Genomic DNA, 22,941 nt, shown 5'->3' with positions numbered 1-22,941 from the left:
CTTGAATTTCTTCCTTAGAGAGCCCGATTCTGCCCTCCACAAGGGCAGGGCAAGGTTCTCTTTCTCTTGGTCCCAAGGCACATTTTGTGCTCTGCCCTTGTAGTGGGCAGGGCAGAGTTGCCTTTTATGCTTTGTTCCCTTATGTTGCCCTCCTAGAGGGTAGTGTGCCCTTGTGGAGGGCAATGCTTGCCTCCCCTATTGCATGCGGCACACTTTTCCTTCCTTTGACCACGCTTCCTTCTCCTTGGGTCACGCTTTCTTAGGCCACGCTTTTCTCTTTTATTCTTTTCTTCACCTAAAATAAACCAAAACAACCACTCCAAGTATCACTAAATTCATAAGGCTTATAAATCAATTTAAATTCAATTAAAATTAGCTTAAACCTCATGAGTTAACATTAATTTCATGGTGGTTGCTTGATTTAAAGAAGTTATGCATTTTCACTCCAAATCACTTACTTAGGATGCAAGAAAGTGTATAAAGACTAATAAAACAAGTGAAATTAGCTTGAAAAATGGGTATATGATGACTTGTCATCACTGGCCTTTAATCTTCAAGGATGCTAGAGATTTTGTGAGCCATTGCAATGAATGTCAAAGAACAGGGGGTTTGTCAAAGAAAAATGAGATGCCTCAGAAGTTCATTTTGGAAGTGGAACTCTTTGATCTGTGGGGAATAGACTTCATGGGACCCTTTCCTCCATCCTACACATTCAAATACATTTTGGTAGCAATGGAGTATGTCTCAAAATGGGTAGAAGCAATAGCCACCACCACATGTGATACCAACGTGGTCCTGTAATTCCTAAAGAAGAACATCTTCACTAGATTTGGAGTGCCTAAAGGACTTATAAGTGATGGGGGAAGCCACTTCTGCAACAACCAACTGAATTCCCTACTCCATAAATATGGTGTTACTCACAAAGTGGCCACACCGTATCACCCACAAACCAATGGACAAGCTGAACTTGCCAACAGAGATCTAAAGAGGATTTTGGAGAAAACTGTGGGGACAACAAGAAAGGATTGGGTTAGGAAGCTAGATGATGCACTTTGGGCATACAGGACAGCCTTCAAGACACCCATAGGAAAATCTCCATTTTAGCTGGTGTATGGAAAGGCATGCCACCTCCCCGTAGAGCTTGAACATAAAGCCTTTTGGGCTACCAAACTTCTGAATTTAGATGCTCAAGCAGCAGGAGAAAAGAGGTTGCTACAACTCAATGAATTGGAGGAGTTCAGATTGGAGGCATATGAAAATGCCAGAATATATAAAGAAAGAGCGAAAAAGTGGCATGACAAGAGGATCTCCCAAAGAACATTCGAACCGGGCCAAAAGGTGTTGCTATTCAACTCAAGATTGAAGATTTTTCCTGGGAAGCTGAGGTCTAGATGGACTGGTCCATACACCATCACCAAAGTATCCCCTCATGGCTATGTAGAATTATTTGATGAAGCCTCAAAACAAACCTTCACAACCAATGGACATAGGGTGAAGCATTATCTTGGTGGCCCCTGGAGCAAGGAAGAGAGTGTGCAAATGCTAACATGAGCAAGGAAGTTGCATTGTCAAGCTAAGGACAATAAACAAGCGCTTCATGGGAGGCAACCCATGCACAGGAGTTCTCTTTTATTTTCATGCTTTAGTAGTCAATAATAAGAGATTTCATTTAAAAAAAAAAACCGAGAAAAAGAGATTGAAATAGCATACAATGTAGGTACGACACTAAGTTTGGTGTGACCATCTTTGGAGTTAACTCCATAGAACACTTAGTCATAAACTAAGTTTGGTGTCTTTACATACATAAATAATGCTAGAAAAAGTAGAGTAGGGAATCAATTCATAAATTTTAATTTTTGCTTAGTCAACTTTACATAAGAATATCATCATAAGTTGCTAGCTAGTAATGTCACTTTAAGAATCTCAAGATTTTGGAATTTTGTTGCAGTGAAGTGAAAGAAAGAAGTGATGGGGAATCTTAGAAGGGAGGTCACGGATACACAAGGAAGAGAAAGTCACATGAGTCTTAAACTTTGTGCATTGGAAAAAAGCAACTCAACATGCATTGGGCACAAGGAAGCATGCTCCCCATGCTATGACTAAACCACTAAAACCATGCCCCTACCACGGACATCACTTAACCATGCTCCCACCACAAACATCACTTTAAATACTTCAACCATATTCATCAAACCTCACTTTATCCTCACTCATATTTACACCTTTCCATCACCCCATTTCATCAGCCGAATTCACACTCAACTTCCAACTCATTCTTGCTTCACAAATTTTCGTTTTGGACCTAATCTTTGCCCAACAAAACTCATGATGCACTACCTATCCCACCATAACCGAACCACCCCTCCCCTCTCACCATCATTTTCTAGCTTGTCTAATTTACCTTGTCATCATAGATCTCTCTACACCCCCTTCATAAACATTTTCTTTATGCTTGAGGACAAGCATTCATCTAAGTTTGGTGTGGGAGATTCGACCCTTGCAAGTGAATCTCAATGGCCTCATCGTCAAGAGATAGGAGGGACAAGCAACCCATAGAAGATGAAGGACAAAACACCTTTGATCGAAGAAGATTCAAATCCAAACACAATGAGCGCATCTTTAGTTGGATGTCAGGCAAAGATGTTGTTCCGGAGTTACCTTTCAAGCTAAGAAAGGAGGAGTACTCTGAGATACAAAAAATAATCAGGAAGAGGGGATGGGAGCTTCTTTGTAACCAACCTCAAGAAGTGAGCATGCTTCTCATTCATGAGTTCTACACTAATGTGATAAGAGAATTTGAGGATGAAGAGCCGTACATGAGCTATGTAAGAGGGGTGACTGTTGACTTTAGTCCAAACGCCATCAATAGGGTGCTAAAGGTCAAACCAAAACGGTTCAAACAAGCTAGCTATGAGGAAAGGGTTGAAAATGACCGAAGATATATGGATGTGTTAAGTGACTTATGCAGAGTAGGAACAGATTGGATGTTGGATTCACATGGACAACCACTCAAACTTCGGAGAGGTGATCTCATACCTCAAGCAAAAGGATGGCATGACATAGTGAGGAGATCATTGATCTCTACTTCAAATAATTCCGAAGTAACAGTGAATAGGGCAATAATGATCCACTGCATAATGAAAGGAGGGGAGATCAATGTTGGAGAAATTATAGCCAACAACATCATTGACATAGCTCAAAAGGTCAAACAGGACAACTGGCTAGGATACCCTAGTACTATTCTGCGCTTATGTGAAGAAGCTAGAGTGCCTCTGGAAGAATTTGAAGAAACTGACGTGGTCTCTATTGGAAAACCTCTCACCAGGGAAAGGTTAGAATTTGTCACCACAACCCAATTGGAAAGACAACCTTTAGCAAGAAGAAAGAAAAGGAAAGAAGCAAGACAGGAGGAGGAGCCTCAAGAAATGGAAGAACCCCAATCCTTAAACATGAATCAACTTCAAGCCGCCTTGGAAGGAATTTCGGGGCAATATTCACAATTTCAAAGAAGCCAAGAGGAACAAGCTCAGCAACAAAGGGACATTTGGCAGTTGATGGATCAACAAAGAGGAGTTCAAGTTCAATGGATGAACCAACAAAATGAATACCAAACACACATGATGGAACTACAACAAGAACAATATAGCAAGATGCATGAAGCCATCAACAATTCAACTGCTGAATATGAAAAAGCCATGGAGAAAGTAATACAAGAACAAGCTCAACTAAGGAAAGAGCAAGCTCAGCAAAGGGAGCTTCTCCATAGGTTGGATGCTAGACATGATACATTTCACAAAGAGTTCAATGAAAGCAGAATGTTCAGGGAAGCCAGGCACAAGGACAGACTCGACTATGATATATGCACCTAAGAAAAGCTCAGTTACCTTTGTGGAGCACCCCCATTACTTAACCCACAAATCAAAAGTTTTAATGAAGCTCGCAAGATATTTGAAGAGCAGGAACTTGCGAGGGTGAGATTCAATGCTCAGAGGCTAAAGGAAACAATGATAAGCTCAGGAGTATGGCAAAGAGAAGAGGGGGACTCAACAACAAAACAACAAGGAGAACTGAGAAGGAAAAAGAAAGTAGATCCAAAGGGGGACTCAACGACTAAACAACAAGGAGAACTGAGAAAGAAAAAGAAAGAAGATCCAAAGGGCAAAGGAAAGCAAGGAAAATCGAGCAAAGAAAAAGGGACATGAAGACTAAAGGTGGTGAAGTTCCTTTGTTTTTCTTTATGCTTTATTAAATAAAGAAGATGTGTGTCTGAAATATGGTATACCTTCTAGGTCGCTTTCTTTTATGCATTGCATTTTCTTTTATGTTTCCCATTCCATGCATCACCACTCACAGGTTTGGAATGGTTGCTTGTCTTAAGTACTTTCACTTGTCAATGGAATAAAAGATGTAGTTTGAGCAAGAACAGAGAGAAATCTAGCTTAAAAAGAAGCATGTCGTCCCATAGAAAATTGCTAGTATTTATACATTCATTGTGAAAGAATCAGGGCTCAAGAAATTCAAAAGAATGCTTGCTTATACAAGACTAGTCGGTTAAGGGTTACAAGACTTTAGAAGGAAAAGCACAAATAACCTTGACAACAAAGAGAACAAAGAACAAAGAATGGAAGGCTAGGCATCAATGACAAAATTTGGATATGTGTCTGTGGTGATTGATGTTAAGAGACATACTTGGGCTAGTAAATCCGAGGGGTGCTTCATCACCCGATAACTTGAGTTAACTAACTCGGGATTATCGATTGAAAACTCACAATCAAGAGTAGCTCTATAACAGAACATTTAGCAACCCAAAGAGGTGCTGGACACCACTATCCAAACAAAATTTCAATGTTATATGCCTGTGATTGAATGTGTTAAGGAGAGAGGCTTGAGTTAGTAAATCTTTAAGAGTGTCTCAACACTTAACAACTTAAACCAACTGGTTTGGGATTGTTGATTGAAAGCTTATGCTAAAGAGCCACCTTAAGAAAAGATTTCGAGCTCAATTGAAATAAAAGAAATAAAAAAAGAAGAGAAGCAAAGAAAAGAATGGTTCAAGGATTATGTGCTAAGGTATAGTAAAAGAAGTCTAGTGAAGTTAACCAATTGAGTGTTGAAGCAAGCATTTTAATTGAAAAAGTTGATTAGCCGTGTTCATTTGCAATAAATTGATGGTTATACAAATGAGGATGACATGTTCATTGAAAGAATTCTTCTCTGGTAAAACATTCAAGTCTTGCATCTTAGATTCTTGTGACAAAATCTTTTATCTTTTGCTTGAGGACAAGCAACACTTCAAGTTTGGTGTTATGATGCATTTGCATATTTGCTATATTAGCTAGTTAGTATAGTTGGTTTTAGCTTAGTTTCACTCATTTTATCTAAATAAACAAGTCTTTTTATGAGTCTTGTCTTCATGCATGAGAATACCAAGGAACATGTTGATTGTAGCCAAATTCATGCAAATGATTTAAAGAATACATAAATGAATGAGTATGAATGAATCTCATGAAATTAATTGCATGGATTGGTAAGACTTTGAAGTTATTTCCCTTGTTAATGATAGGTGATGAAACAAGAAAGCATTGAAGCAAGAATGAAGCAAACTGGCCAAGAAGAAGAGGAGTTGTTGGCGTTGCCAACTTGGAGAAAGGGTGAGTGTTTGAAGGCAACGCCAAGCAACTTGGAAAGCTCATTTGGGCGTTGCCAACTTGGAGAAAGGGTGAATGTTTGAAGGCAACGCCAGGAAGGAAAGCTTGCCAGGCACCACACCTTGGATCTCCACCCATCGAGCATGTTGCCAACGCCACTCTTCATTGGCATGTTTCAAGGCAACGCCAGGAAGGAAAGCTTGGCAGGCACCACACCTTGGATCTCCACCCATCGAGCACGTTGCCAACGTCACTCTTCATTGGCGTGTTTCAAGGCAACGGCAGGAAGGAAAGCTTGCCAGGCACCACACCTTGGATCTCCACCCATCGAGCACGTTCCCAATGCCACTCTTCATTGGCGTGTTTCAAGGCAACGCAGCAAGCCTTAGATCTCCACCCACGTTGCCAATGCCAGGAAACATAGGCGTGTTCAAGGACAACGCCAAGCAACAAGCATGGAGCCTTGAGGAAGGCTCGAGAACGTTGCCAACGCCAAGAAACATTGGCGTGTTCAAGGACAACGCCAAGCAACAAGCATGGAGCCTTGAGGAAGGCTCGAGCACGTTGCCAACGCCAGCTTCCAAAGGCGTGTTTGGGGGCAACGTAGCAAGTAAAGCCAAGCTAAGATGCAGCCTTGGAGAAGCTCACTCGAGCACGTTGCCAACTTGAGGATGTATTGGCGTGTCCAATGCCAACGCTATGCAAGAAAGCTTGCCCAGGGGAAGAAGCATGCACGTTGCCAATGCCAGCTTCCTAAGGCATGTTCCAAGGCAACGTGACAAGCTATTTGGAGAGGCAATCCATTCACACGAGCACGTTGCCAACGCCAGCTTCTAGAGGCGTGTTCCAAGGCAACGTGACAAGCAAAGTTGAAGGCTAGAAAGCAGCCCTAGATGGGAGCACGGGCACGTTGCCAACGTGCCAACAAGGGGGCGTGTTTGAGGACAACGCCAGCCCCATGTTTCAGCCTTGGGAGGCTTGGCACGTTGCCAACTTGAGAAGAAAGGGGCGTGTTCGGCAACAACTTGGCAGCCTGACCTTACCCTCTTTGAGGAAGCATAACTTGAGCTAGAAAATTCCAATTGAGATGATTCCAAGTGCATTAGAAAGAAGATACTCTGAGCTTTCCAATGATGTATGATAGTCCATATTGAAGCAGAGGATTGACACTCAAATTCTGGGCAACATTAAGCATGAAAGTAGAGTCAAGAAGAAGAAAAACAAGTTGTTAGCAACAACTTGGGCTAGCAACGCCCAAGTCTCAAAGCTCACTCCCAGGAAAACACAATGCACGTTGCCAACGTGCATTAAGGCTAGCGTTATTGGCAAAAACACCAAGCCATTGGGCCAGAAGCATCATGAATGAACTCCCCCTTCCATGTCTAGCAACACTTCTTCCATTGAGCCAAGAATTCAACAAAGAGGAAGCCCACATTGCTAGCCCAATTAAAGATCTTTGAAGGAGTTTTAGGACTAATATAAATAGAGAAGGAGTTTGTACTTTGGGGGGACTTTTTTTGGACACTGAGATTTCTAGACTTTTAACACTTACTAGCACTGGGAGAATACCCGGAGAGCTATTTTGGTTATTCTTGGAACTTTTCTTCTTCATTTTTTAGTTTTTAAGCATTTTCTTCTTCTTCTTCACCTTTCTTCATACTTAGTTTAATTTTCATTATGGCAATTGTTGTTGAAATTGGAGCTATGATTCACTAAACCCTACTTTCATTAGGGGGAAGAGCTCTACTTGTTTGAATGCATTGATAAATCATCTTCTCCTTCTCAATTCAAGTGGTTAATCCAAGAGGAAATTCTTGTTCTTCAAATATTCAACCACCATCGAGAGAGGGGTTAATCTATATGAACTATGTGGCGAATTTGAGAAATGAACCACATAGTTCAGTTTAGAGTTCATCCTTTCATAATCTCCTTAATCAATACACTTTGGTTGGTATGTGAGATGTAACCTCCCTAAGTTGAGATTTTGGAAATTGTGTGGCTCGGATTTGAAATTGAGCTTCATCTCTTCTCATGAACAATTAGATCACGAGAGTGGCAATTGGCTATGTTGAGAGAAATTGGATCACCAAGAGATTGGGATTCAATTACCCACTTGCCATGGATTTACACCCATCATTGAGAAGGAATTGATCAACATCAATTCATGAGAATTTGCATCTCTGATCCCTAATGATCCTTTCCATCATCAATTCTTATTTCTTTTGCTCTTAGTTGTTTGAACACCCATTACCCCATTTCCCTTCTACATTCTTGCAATTTATTATTCTTGTCATCTACATTCTGTCTCTTTATTTCTTGCTTTTTGCTCTTATGCTCTTTAAATTTCTGCAACCTTTAATTCCTTGCAATTTATCTTTGATGTCATTTAAGTTTCTTCCATTTTAAGTTTCAGTTATTTACTTTCATTTTATTTCTATTTTCCAGTTCTTTAAATTCCTTGCCTTTTAAATTCCTGTAATTATGTTCAAAAGTCACAATGCTCATAAAATCAAAACCATGTTCGCTTGACTAAATTCATCATTAAGCTAAAGTTGCTTAATCTACCAATCTCTGTGGGATCGACCTCACTCTTAGTGAGTTTTATTACTTGATACGACCCGGTATACTTGCCGGTTATACGTGAAATCAAATTTTTACGTATCACCTGGTTATTCCTAGAAGAAGTTTGACTCAACGTTGGCCTTCAAATGTTGACTTAAACTTGAAGCACCAGCATTCAATTCTCACACGAATCTCTTCTCAAGACCAAGAGCAATCAATTGGAGCCATCTTCAACCCAATTCCATCAAGGCCAAAAGCCCAATTCAAGGCTTGAAGATAAAAAATAGAAAGTGTATAAATAGGAGTTAGTTTGATTTAGAGAGGACCTTCTTTTCATTTTATTTTTATTTTATTTTAGCTCATTTTAATTTTCACTTGAATTTGGGAAATTGGGATTGAGATCTGGGTTTTCTTTTTCATTGTTCTTGCTTCTACATTTCTTATTTTCTACTTTGAAATTTTGAATTAAGATTGGAGGAATTCTGTTCCAAATCTTGATCGGAATTCTCTTTGTTCTTCTTCTACATAATCTTAGTGAATTGAAAATTAAATCTGAATTTCCTTTACTGCTTTCATTTTTACTTCTTCTGCAATTGTTCTTTGTTGGATCAAGGAAGGAATTGAGATCTGGACTTGTTTTCTAGTCTCTTTGATCCCCTGAGATCTTCAACTTCATTTTGTAATTAAGCTGAGTTTCATTTCTGTTTTGTTTCTTCAAGAAATTTTCCATTTCTGTTTAGATTGTCTGCAACTCATTTCATCTTCTACTTCTCTGATTAATTGCACTTGACCTTCTCTTGTTAATTTCTGAATCCTAGCTCCCAAATCCCTTTACTCTTCAAGAAATTTACATTTCTCAGCAATTTAGATTCAGTCATTTAGTTCTCTTGCATTTTAAGCTTCAGCCATTTACATTTCTTGCAATCTAAGTTTCAGCCATTTACATTACTTGTTCTTTAAGATTAGCTCTTTAATTCTCCTACACTTTAATTTACTATCAATTTCCCCTCTCCCTTTAAATTTCATGCAATTTAGCTTCTGTTGAATACAAATCACTCAGATCAACACTTATTTGCTTTACTAAATCAACCACCTAACTAAAATTGCTCAATCCTTCAATCCCTGTGGGATCGACCTCACTCATGTGAGTTGTTATTACTTGATGCGACCCGGTACACTTGCCGGTGAGTTTTGTGTTGGATCATTTTCTACACATCATCTCCCCTATTTCTTCTTCTTTCTTTTTCTTTCTTCTTCCTTCTTCTCTCCTTTCTTCTCTTCTCTTTTTCCTTTCTTACTTTCTTCTTCTCTCTTTCTTCAATATTCCACTTCTTATTTTTCTCATTTTTCATTTTCTTTTGTTTATTGCATTTTCTATTTTCATTCATTGCATTTTAATTTTGTTTTTATAGCTTTTTCTTATTTTCTTTTCTAAGTTTCTTATTTTAATAATGGTGTTGAATTTTCCTACTCAATTGTTGAGACTTTCTTGGATTATCTTGGTGCTTCTTGACTCGCTTGATATTGCTGGGTAATGAAACCTTTAAATTAATGCTTAATCTTTGATGACTCTTGCATCCTTTGTGCATTGATATGAACTTACATGTCTTTCATGACCCAATCTTTCCTGTTTGAACTTGATGCTCAACATGCTCTTCATGGCATTTACTTATGCTTTGATTTTACTCTTGCATCAAGTATTAGTTGATATGCCTTAGCTTACATTGTTTTTTCACTCACATGTTGTAGCTACCATCTAGTTGAGAACCATATTCTTATTTGGCATTAGCCCCCGCCTATGTTCTATTTGCTTTGATATCTTTGTTGTAGGCCTAATTTTCCTTCTTTTTCTCTCCTCTTAGGCTGGCCACCGAAAGGGAAAGGAGAAGCCTCTAAATGGGGCGACAAATAAGTTCCTCTGCACAACCTTTTGAAGGAGCTCATCAGTTGTAGCAACCCATTCACCTAGCTCTTCTTTGCATGCATCGAGGACGGTGCAATCTTCAAGTGTGGGGAGGTCATCCGACCGAACGCCGTGGGTAACCACTTCCCTTTCCAACACTAATTCTTAGTTTTTTTATTAGTTAATTGTTGCATCACATGATAGGTTGCATGTTAGTTATAATCTGTATATATTTTACCATCTCTTTTTATGTTAGGACTACTTGGTTTAGGTGATAATCGATTTTCCAATAAACTATTTTTAGGGCACCCTACAAATTTAAAAAAAAATTGTGTTGAACTTGTTTGAAAAAATTTATTTTGGAACATGGCTTTTGAGCTAAGAACACAAGCATGTGAGTTTTGAGCCTGATTGCATGGTTACATCATATAACCACTTATTTTCATTCTTGTGTGTATTATTCTCTTTCTATGATTGCAATCCTTTTGATTCTATATGTCTGTTCATACCTTGGGTCGAGTTATACGACCCGTGCTGACTTCAGACAAGAACATCCAACCTCTTAAGCTTGGATCGCCACCGACCTCTCCTTAAAGAGCTCGGCCAAATCGCTATAAAGGCCCAAGTAAGCCCAAACAGAGGGACACAGCCCACTCCAAAAGGCAGTTGGCCTAAAAGATAAAATGACTTCACTCAAAGATAAGATAAGATAACTAACTTAACTCTAAAAAGGTCACCCCACGCCACTATAAATGCATTGGAGCACCCAGGTATAACTCATACTCCGATTCTACAAAAAAACATGCCTAAAGCACGTGCTAACTTAAGCATCGGAGTCTCTTGCAGGTACCACCACCCTCCAGTGATGGAGGATCAGCAGCATCTCCCACTCTATCAGGTCAGACGTAGCATCACCGACCAACACAGAAGATCTCGTCCGAGATCGACTTTCAGTTTCAGGTAACCCTTGGAACAATGTCCATTGTTTTGTGTATACATGCATTTATATGATTGAGGCCATCATTTCATTTAGCTCACTTACCCAAATCCCTTTTGTTCTTAATTGTAGCACATCATTACCCCTAAGTGAAAAACAATAAATGTCCCTTAATTTGGATCTTTGATTAGCTTAGGCTAGTAAGGGTGTGTATCATTTGGGTATGTGAAACTTGGGAAAATTGGTTGAGGTAAAAGAGTATTTTTGTATTTTTGATTGAAAATATTGGGAATTGGGTACATACTCATGCATTAAATATGTAAAACCATATGCATTGATACTTTTGTATATATTTTAGTCTGAAAAGAAACAAAATTGATAAAGAAAAAAGAAAAAAATATATGTGTATAAAAGAAAAAGAAAAGGAAAAGAAAGTAATAAAAAGGGGACAAAAATGCACCAAAGTAAAGTAATAATAACAATGCATATGGAATGTGAATTAAAGAGAATGCATGAGTATGTGAAGAAAAGTGGGAATCATGGGTATCTAGGTATTGTATTAGAATTTTATAGGTTGTTATATGTGTTTGGTGAGAGCTTAGGTCAATCAAAGATTCAAATCTCAAACTCACTTGACCATATACAATCCTACCTTGACCCTAGCTCCATTACAACCTAAAGATAAGCCCCCATGATAAATGTATGCATGCATTGAATAATTGTTGATTGTTAGATGAAAAACAAATATTGGAAAGCATGATTAGAGGAGAATTGAGTGATCAACCCTATACACTTGAGCGACTAGAACGGATACACGTCCGGCGCGGGTTTGATGCTCAATTCCTTGTTCATGGCTTTCACGAGCTTTATTTTTGCAAGTTTGTTTATTGTTTATTTTTATATTTGAATTGGTAGGATTCATGTATCATCATACTACTTAGCCCTACATGTTCATATACGTTCTTGGAGATTGATTTACTTTTAACCAAGTACGTAGAATCATTTTGCATTTAGTTGCTATCATATAGATAGGTGCTTATAGTTTATTTGCATTGAATAAATGTTCATACCCTTTTTCTTGTCTTTCTTGGTTTAGCATGAGGACATGCTTAGTTTAAGTGTGGGGAGGTTTGATAAACTCCAATTTTGTGGTTTATCTTGTATTGAATGTAGGAGATTTTATCAACTTTTCTCACATTTATTCAATGAAATAGTATGGTCTTGTAAATTTCTCCTAATTTATCATTAAGAGTAAAAACATGCTTTTTAGGCCCAAAAATTGAAAAATTTAATTCGCTTTAATTCCATTCGATGCCTTTATATTCTTGTTAAGTGATTTCAAGATTAGAAGGAAAAGATTGGGTTGAAGGAATGAAGAAAAAGCATGCAAAAATGGAAAATTCTTGAAGAATTGAGGATTTGCTGAACTCAAGCCCACGCACACGTGTAACCCACGCGTACGCGTGAGATGGAGATTTGCCAGGGACGTGTACACGTCACCCAACGCGCACGCGAGACCAGAAAAATTGCCAATGACTCGTACGCGTGACCCATGCGTACGCGTGACAAGCGGCACGTGACCAACTTAAGAGCAATACGCTGGGGGCAATTTCTGAGCTCAAGGAGGCCTAAATTTAACTCATTTCTGATGCTTTTGAACCCAAGGATTGCAAGGCCTAAATCTTAGTATAGTTTTCAACATGTTGTAGGTAGAATTCTAGAGACAGGAGCTCTCCCTTCTCTCTAGAATTTAGGGTAGTTTAGGTTTAATTTTCTTAGATATAACCTTTAATTCTTGTTGAGTTAGTTTCCCCTTTTAATTTCTTGTTGTTAAATCTTTACTCTTCTAGTTTTACTTGTCATTTCCTTTATTTTGTTACTTTTATGTTTGTGAACCCTTGTTGGATTTAATTTCCTTTTAATGCAATTTTCTGTTTCCACGTCTCTTTATGTTTATATTCATTGCTATTGTTAATTCATTGCTTATGTTAGTTATAGGTTTTCTTAATTCTTTCATTTTGTGATGTTTATTTTAATTACACTCTAGGTGTTTGTTGAAATGCTTTCTCTAGTTTTTGAGTATTTTTATGCTTTCTCTAGTTTTTGAGTAGTTTTCTTTACTCTTGGCCTAGACTAAGGGAATTGAGTGACCTTGAGTCACTGGGTCTCATTGAATTGGTGATTTGAGAACCCTATTGATAAACCCCATTTTTAAGGTTTATCTTGTGTTGAATTTATAGCATTTTAGTAACCTTTCCTCACATTTATTTAATGAATTAGCATAGTTTGTGGTTGTCTCCTTATTTGTGCTTAGATATAAAAACATGCTTTTTAAACCTTTAACTTGATGATTTTAATCTCCATTTGATTCCATTAGATGCCTTGATGTGTTTGTTAGTGATTTTAGATTGAATAGGGCTAGGAATGGATCAAAGGAGTGGAGAGGAAAGCATGCAAAGAAGAGAAATCATGAAAAGCCAAAGATTTAAAAAATGCCATGGGTGAGCACGCACATCGTACGCTCCCGCGCAGACTGAGGAAATCTCTATGGATGCGCACGCGCACTGTGAGCGTCCGCGCCGAAGGCCGCATGTGACTCCTTTAGTAGAACTCGTGCCTGGCGATTTTGGAGGGTTTCTAACCCATTTGGAGCTGAGTTTTTGGCGGGAAAAGATAAAAGGAACCAAGGATTGAAGGGGAAGGCATCTTTGGATCATTCACTCATCTTTTGTTCATTCATTTCACTTTAGATCTAGTTTTAGTATAGTTTCGAGAGAGAGAAGCTCTCACTTCTTTCTAGAATTAGGATTAGGATTAGGATTAGGTTTAATTCTTCCTTAGATCTAGGTTTAATTATTGCTTTGATTTACTTTTCTTCTATCAATTCTTGCTCCTCTACTCTTCCTCTATCTAGTTTTATGTTTCAATTCTTGTAATTTTCATACTTTGTTGTGGATCTACTTTTGTTCTTCTATTTTTCTTTTAATGCAATTTGAGGTAATTTATGTTAATTGTGATTTTCTTTATTGTTGTTGTTAATTCCTTGCAATCAATTGTTGTTAGAATTCATTCTTGTTGTTGAATTACTATGCTTTTCTTTTGTGCCTTCCAAGTGTTTGATGAAATGCTTAGAAGGATTTTAGAGTAGAATTTTATGTTCTAGGCTTGGGAAGGTAACTTAGGAATTTTTGAGTTACTAATGTCTAATTGATCGATGATTGATAGCCATTAACTCTAGTTCTCACTAATTCAATTAGTGAAAAGGCAGGACTTATGGACTCTGATTAATATAGCTCGCTTGACATTCTTTTACTATTAGTTAGAGTATAATTTAGTGGGATTGATCCTTGCAATTTTCATATTATGGTTAGTAATAAGGAGAGAGATCCTTAATCACCAATTCTTGCCAAGACCATTTTATCATTTGAATTCCGTTGTCATTTACTTTGCTTGTTTCTTACTCCAAAACCCTAAAATATACAAATCCATAACCAATAACACGAACACTACCCTGCAATTCCTTTGAGAGACGACCCGAGATTCCAATACTTCGATTTATAGATTTTAGCGGTTTGTACTTGTGACAAACAAATTTTTGTATGAAAGGATTATTGTTGGTTTGGAAACTATACTTTATAACGAGATTCCATTAGTGAAATTCTAAACCGTCAAAAATCCAATCATCACCTATATGGTCAATTTGATAACCATTGACACTAGCCTACTACTAAGTTAATTAATAGATAGGTTAGGACTTATGGATTGATGTTGATCAAGCCTATTTGACGTACTTCAAGCCTTGAGGTAGACATTGTACGTACTTCAAGCATAGAAGTAGACTTAATGAGTTGGTCCCTCATAATTATCAATATATAGTTTGTACACAAGGATGGTGATCTCAATTCCCAAGTCTTAGCCAAGAGTTCTTTTTCTTTCTTTTATTAGTTCTTGTCATTTACTTTCTTGCTTTTATATTTTCTTGTCAATTATAAATCAAACCCCATTTGCCCCTTCATAGCCAATAATTGATCACTTCATTGCAATTCCTTGTGAGACGGCCCGAGGATTAAATACTTCGGTTAAATTTTTATTGGGGTTTGTACTTGTGACAACCAAAATATTAAAATTTGATGTGAGGATCAATTATCGGTTTGGACTATACTATCAACGAAATTATTTGTGTGAAATTCCGAACCAGTGTAAATCTTCATCTTTCAACGAATTACCAACACCAATAGCTATTTTCAAACCTTACAGATTTTACACCAAGCAGCATGAAGAACATTATTATAAAATAATATGCGAGAGGACAGTGATCCCACCAGAGGCCAAATTTGAATTGAAAGAAGATGAGTATCCGGAGATCCAAGAACAAATTCGAATGAGAGGTTAAGAGACTCTGGCCAACCCTTAACTACTGTTGGGATAGTAATGATCTGTGAATTCTATGCAAAAGGAAGACATATAAGCAAAAGAAAGATGGACAAGGATTCCATACATTCCGGACCATGGTCTGACGAAAGACTCTCTATTTTCATCTTGACAAGGTGAGAGAGATCTTTAAGTTACCCCTACAAAAAGATGATCCAGAATCCTTTAATAGGAGGGTAGTAGCCAATCCAAAGTATTTTTGAAAATATTTAAAGATTTGACTTCAAATTTCAAGTTTGGTGTCCCATTCGTAATCTTTTCATTTAATTTAATTTTGTTGTTTATCTTTTCTATCCTTAAATCTTTATCTTATCTCTTTCTTTAATTTTCAAAATTTTGTTATCTTATCTTTCTTTTTAAATTCAAATTTTAAAATATTAGTATTTGGTTAGTTTTTCTTTCTTTGAAATTTGAATTTAAAAATCTTTCTTTGACTTCCTCTTTTTAATTTCAAACTTTTTCAAAATCAAATCTCCTATCTTAATTTTTAAGATCTTATCTTATCTTGTTTGACTTTTTCTTTCCATATTTAAAATTTAAAATCTTTGATTGACTCTCTCTTTTTAAATTTCAAATGTTTTCAAAATCAAATCTTTTGTTTTATTTTCAAATCTTGTTAGTTAGTTACTTGTTTGTTTTGTTTTAATTTTAAAAGTTTGGTGTCTCTTTAATTCTTCTTTCTCTTTCATCTTTTTCGAAAATCTCCTACCTCTTTCTCTCTCCTTATTTTCAAAAATTCTTTTTAATAAAAGACACGTATATTTTCCTTTTCTCTTTATCTAAGTTTCTCACAAGGAGCTATCTATATTCTGAGATAGAAACTCCTTTCTTTTTCCCTTCTTGGTTTCTTTCTTCTTATTTATGAGAAGGAATATGGATAAAGAACCTCTCTTTTATCTGGATCCTGAACTTAAAAGGAGTTTAAGAAGGCGTCTGCAACAAGCCCAAGCAAGCAGAACTATAAAGAACCTCACAGGAGCTCTAGAATAAGACGTTAAAGATACAACAATGGCAGCCAACCCAGATAATGGGAGAGATACAAGAAAGGTCCTTGGATCTTACACTGCACCTGATTCTGACTTTTATGGGTGCATCATCTCCATACCTACCATTGGTGCAAATAACTTTGAGCTAAAGCCTCAACAGGTCATTCTAGTACAACATAATTGCGAGTTTCATGGACTTCCGCAGGAAGATCCCAATAAATTCATATCTGACTTCCTGCAGATACGTGACACTGTCAAGACTAATGGAGTAAATCTAAAGGTTTACAAGCTCATGTTCTTTCCCTTTGCTGTAAGAGACAAAGCAAGGCTATGGCTGGATTCTCAACCTAAGGGAAGCCTAGATATATGGGAGAAGGTGGTCAATAGATTCTTGACCAAGTTCTTTCCACCTCAAAAGTTGAGCAAGCTCAGGGTGGAAGTACAAACCTTCAAACAAAAAGAGGGAGAATCCCTTTATGAAGCTTGGGAAAGATATAAGCAACTGATCGGGAGATGTCCCCCTGACATGATCTCAGATTGGACCATGTTAGATATCTTCCATGATAGCCTATCTGAGATGTCCAAGATGGCGTTGGACCACTCTGTAGGTGGGTCACTCCACTTGAAAAAGACGTCTGAAGAGGCCAGAAGCTTATTGACATGGTTTCCAACAACCAGTATATGTATACTTCTGAGAGAAACCATGTGAACAATGGGGCAGCTTAGAAGAGAGGCATCTTGAAAGTAGACACCTTAGGTGCCATCTTGGCTCAAAATAAGCTTATGTCCCAGTAGATTAATATAATCTCTCAGCACTTGAGTGGGATGCAGAGCTCAGATGCCTACTGTCTAGAGACAGCATATGAGGTGGACGCTAGTGACAACACCTGGACCACCATGGAGAAGGTGAATTACATGGAAAACTCCTCCAAAAACTTCAACAATAATCCCTATTTGAATATCTTCAATCAAGGATGGAGGAACCACGCCAACTTTGGGTAGAGCGATCAGTAGAAGCCTCAATAAGGCTTCAATAAAAATTAGGGTGGAATGAACTAGAACTGTTTCAACAACAGAGCATTCCAACCCCTTCAGTAATAGATGGAAATGCCCATACAAAGTCTCTTTAACCTGGCCACCATTGTCTCTAACCTTTCTAAGACCACGCACAATTTCATGGCAAAAACTAGGTCATCCATCAGGAACTTAGAGATACAGGTGGGTCAGCTGAGCAAGAGGATCCTTGAGATCCCCTCCAACACTCTTCCTAGCAATACAGAAGTAATTCCGAAGGAGGAGTGCAAGGCTCTCAATGTGGAGGCTGAGGCCGAACCCAAAGAGGAGCCTACTGTTGATGAACTCAAGGAGATCAGGACTCATGAGGACACTGGAACATGATATGCACGCCCCCTTTGCAGATAGAGGAGCACGAGGAATATCCCTCTTCAGATGAGCAAGAGGAATATAAGGAGGAGTAAATTGTTAGGTTCTTGGCGATCTTCAGGAAGCTAAAAGCCAATTCCTCTGAAAAGAAAGCTCTGAGGGGAGATGACACTTCAGAACTGACCAAGAAATGCAGTACTGGTGTGAGCCCGAACGTCGGTTAGGAATTTAGCATAACAAGAATCACTTCGTTAATAGCATAGTCACAACCGACGAACAACTCGCAACCAAAGTTTGGAAAATCAAGGGATTTCACAATTCAAAACCAATTATAAACCAAGAGTATTTGGACTCCCGGGTCGTCTCCCAAGGACCTAGTGACCAATGAGTGCACAATTTCGGTTGTGAAAGCAACAATAGATTTTCAATGAAGAGATAAGTAATGAAGCAATAAAAGAACTCAAAATTGCAAGTAATGAAATAATTTAGGAATTAAAGAAATAACAATGTAATATGAATAAGTAAGCTATGAAAGTGATTGATGTAAGTGTGTGTGTGTGTGTGTGTTTTAAAGCAAAATGGAATCTTGGCTTGGAATGAGCTAAGGGTCCTTTCTTTGTTGGAACCACAACTATGACAATTATAATGGATTAATCCCACTTAGTTAATCCCCACATCGGAGGGTAAGTCAATTGGGCATAATTGTTTTTAATCCACAAATCCTAACTCACTTGCTAATTATCTTAGCAACAAGTTAGCGTTAGTGGAAATAAGAACAATTAACAATCCACGAATCATCACTAAATGTTGGACATTCCAACTCTGGAAACCCAATCGCTCATTTTTCCCAAGCCAAGAGGTGAAAATTTAGCCCATTATCAAAATTGACATATCTACAAACACTTGGTGGGCACAAATGCAAATCATGGTAAAATTAAGAAAATGCTTGAAACTATAAGCAACAAATGATCAAAAGCAACAATAGTAACTCCACCAAGCATGTAATAATCATCAATCAACAAAATCATCAACAAGAAATCAAAATTGCAAAAAGTATATATATTAACACCAAAACTTTAATTACATGTAAGAGTAACAAAATTGTAACTATGAAGGGTAGTAATCAAGAAATACTTATAATGGAGGCTATCAAAATCCAAGAGCAAAAATGGAAATGGCACTTGAAATGTACAACACTAGTATAAACCCTAATGGAGATGAAAGAAAACTTAGAGAAAAACTATACTAAAAACCTCCTAATACTACTCCTAAAACTATCCTAATGATACGCTCTCCTTTACTTATGTTTGCCCCCTCCAATATGAGCTTCCAGCATAAGAATTGGTCCTCCAAGCCCCTCAAATCTAAAGTCACATGCATTTTTAATGAAGGCATGTGCAGGTACCTATGCGTATGCATAGACGTGTGTGCACGCACACTTCGCAGAAATCTCAGGCTGTGCGTACGCATAGAAGGTTGTGCGCACACAGACTTCGTTATTCTTTGGATGCTTGTGCGACGCACCAGATGTTGTGTGCTTGCACACATGGCTCGGATTTGCTACCTGTGCGTAGGCACAAGAAGCTGTGCGCACGCACACATCCATTTGTTATTCTCCTTTGTTTCTTCATCCTTCCTCCTCCTTTCATGCTCTTCTTCTATTCTCACCAAGCCATTCCTACCTTATACATCTGAAATCACTCAGAAACAACATCAAGGCATCGAATGGAAGGGCAAACGGGATAAAATTGACTAAATTAAGCACAAAAGAGCATGTTTTCATAATCAAGCACAATTTAGGGGAAAAGCTCAAAAGCATGCTATTTAATGGAATAAGTGTAGGTTTATCCACTCAATTCTAACAAAAAATTATCGTAAAATATGGACTCATCAAGTGCCTGAATTTAAGTGGTGCAGTCTGCTAGGATCTCATTAGAGATGGCAGACAAGTCCATAAAAAGGGCTTATGGCATGGTGGAAGATGTCCTTGTAAAGGTTAAAGACCTTTAGCTCCTTGCAAACTTCGTGATCCTAGACATTAGGAAGGACAAAGATAATTCCATCATCCTTAGAAGGCCTTTCCTTGCTACTGCAAAGACCTTGATAAATGTGGAAATGGGAGAGCTAGTCCTGAGGTTGTGGGAGGATTATCTCCTGTTTAAAATCCCCAACCCTCAGTTTCCTTCAAATAAAGGAGGTACTACTATGCAACGCATAGTATTCCATCCTTCTCTCTCAGTAGAGAATATTACAGAGCCCCCTGACATCAAACCTAAGTTTGGTGTTGGGTATCTATTACCATCTATTGAATAAGGAGGTACCAACAAGAAGGTACCCAAAGGCTGGCAAAATAAGAAAAATCCAACTGAAGGCCTCTCACCTGGCATGAGAGTTGTCGTCAATAAAAGTCCAGTCCTACCATATACTGTGAACAGGATCCTGTCTGTAGAGCATGTAGAGCTCATTCATGAGAGCATAAGAAGGAAGTTCATCATGGGGGTGAAGATTTGAGCACTTATCTACCTCCGTAAAGGAGCTGTCTGTCAAGCTAATGACGGCAAAGAAGTACTTTTTGGGAGGCAACCCAACCATAAATAGAGTACTATTGTTTTCCTTCTTTTATTTATTCTCATTTGATTTCATTTTTAGTCAAATTCTATAGTTTTTTCTGTTTCTTTTTTATGATTGTGATCATGTGTAGTACTTAGAACCTAGACAGAGACATTTAGAAATGGGAATAGAACACCCTGGGAGAGCCCCTTGCTTGCATTAACCGCCATACAAGAGGGAAAAATGGGCGTTTAATGCCCTTGAAGGAATGTTTGCTGGCGTTGAATGCGATGAGTGGATATTTTTTATGCTTTTTGACAACATTTTCATATAGTTTTTATTATGTTTTGTTTAAGTTTTATTATATTTTCATATGTTTTAGTGTAAACTTCACATTTTTAGGATTCTACTTCAAGTTATTGCATTTCATGTGATTTCAGGTATTTTTTTACTAAAATTAAAGAGTTTTGGCAAAGTCTGATTCAGAGACAGAGAAAAGACTGTAGATGTTGTCAAGATCTGACCTTTATGCACTCAAAGGAGTATTTATAGAGCTACAGAAGTCCAAATGGTGCGCTCTCAACGCCTATAGAAAGCTAACATCTAGGGCTTTCCAAAAATATATAATAGTTTATACTTAATTTCGGAAATAAAGGCCCAAAACTGGCATTCAAAGCCAGCCACCTACCTTATTCCTAGTGTTAGATGCCCAAAAGGGAGCCCATCACTGGCATTCAATGCCCAAGGGGAGTACTAGCTCGTGGATTTTACTCAAGATGAGCCCAAACACTTACTAAGTGTATCTCAGAAGTGGATTTTTGCACTATTGTTCATACCCTGGGTTGAGCTATCCGATCCAGGATGCTTGACGACAAGTCGACCGACCACTTCAGGTCAGGACTATCCGACCTCTTCTTTAAGAGCTCAGCCAAATCACTAGGAAAAGCCAAAAAAGGGCCCAACAGAGGAACACAACCCAAATCCTAAGGCAGCCCAAGCCTATAGAGATAAGGGTGGTACCTTTAAAGATAAGATGACTTCATCTGAAGATAAGATAAGATAAGATAAGATAACTATCTTATCTCCAGAAAGGTCACTCCTCATCATTATAAATACACTGGAGCACCCATGTATAACTGATACTCTTATTCTACTAAAAACCTGCTTAATACCCTTGCTAACTTAAGCATCGGAGTCCCTTGCAAGTACCACCACCCTCTGGTGACGAAGGATCAACACCACCACCAAGTCCAACAAGTCAGACACAGCGGCTCCGGCCACCATCATCAAGTCGAACTCAACAGCGCCGACCAGTACAGATGATCTCATCCGAGATCGACCTACAATTTTAGGTAACCCTCGAAACATTGGCGGCGTTGCCGGGGATCTAGAACTCATCCCACCATCATGGCGGACAACCTGGACAACGACCACAACTCTGATGTGAAAAATAGAACACCACATAAGAACATGAAGGTTACACTAGATGATACTTCTCAACCTAACAAAGACAAGGACTCCCCAAGCATTGGACCCATGGAAGCACTTAAGGATCACCTAAAACAACTCAAAAAAGAGGTCGAATATCAGCGGGAAGTCGAGAAAGACCAACGAAGGGAAGTTAGGCGACGCCACGAATTAGAAGATGGTGCATGAAATTGCAATCACACTTTTGCAATCCGCACAACTAACCAGCAAGTGCACTGGGTCGTCCAAGTAATACCTTACGTGAGTAAGGGTCGATCCCACGGAGATTATTGGTTTGAAGCAAGCTAAGTTTATTTTATTATTCTTAGTCAGGATTTCAATTAAAATTATCAATTTGAATTATTAGAAAAATAAAAGAGCGTGAATTAATTACTTGTAATGCAGTAATGGAGAATATGTTGGGGTTTTGGAGATGCTTTGTCCTCTGAATCCCTGCAATATAATATTCAACTCAATAACATAATTGCAAAGTTCCTTCCATGGTAAGCTCTATGTAAGGTGTCACCGTTGTCAATGGAAACTTCCCATCCTCTCAGTGAAAATGGTCTAGATGCTCTGTCACAGCACGGCTAATCATTTGTCGGTTCTCAATCAGGTTGGAATAGAATCCAATGATTCTTTTGTGTCTGTCACTAATGCCCAGCCTTCAGGAGTTTGAAGCTCGTCACAGTCATTCAATCCCGGAATCCTACTCAGAATACCACAGACAAGGTTAGACTTTCCGGATTCTCATGAATGCCGCCATCACTCCGGCTTATACCACGAATATTCTAATTAAGGAATCTAAGAGATATTCATTCAATCTGATGTAGAACAGAGGTGGTTGTCAGATACACGTTCATGGGTTGAGGAAGGTGATGAGTGTCACGGATCATCACCTTCTCCATAATTAAGCGCGAATGAACATCTTAGATAGGAACACGCATATGTGAATGGAAAAATATAAGTAATTGCATTAATTCATCGAGACGATGCAGAGCTCCTCACCCCCAACAATGGAGTTTAGAGACTCATGCCGTCAAAGAGTATGTAGTTCAGATCTGAAAATGTCAT

Source organism: Arachis duranensis, chromosome 6, assembly GCF_000817695.3.
Source record: "Arachis duranensis cultivar V14167 chromosome 6, aradu.V14167.gnm2.J7QH, whole genome shotgun sequence".
Taxonomy (NCBI): domain Eukaryota; kingdom Viridiplantae; phylum Streptophyta; class Magnoliopsida; order Fabales; family Fabaceae; genus Arachis; species Arachis duranensis.
The sequence above is the reverse complement of the archived record's forward strand: the minus strand, read 5'-3'. Positions refer to the sequence as shown.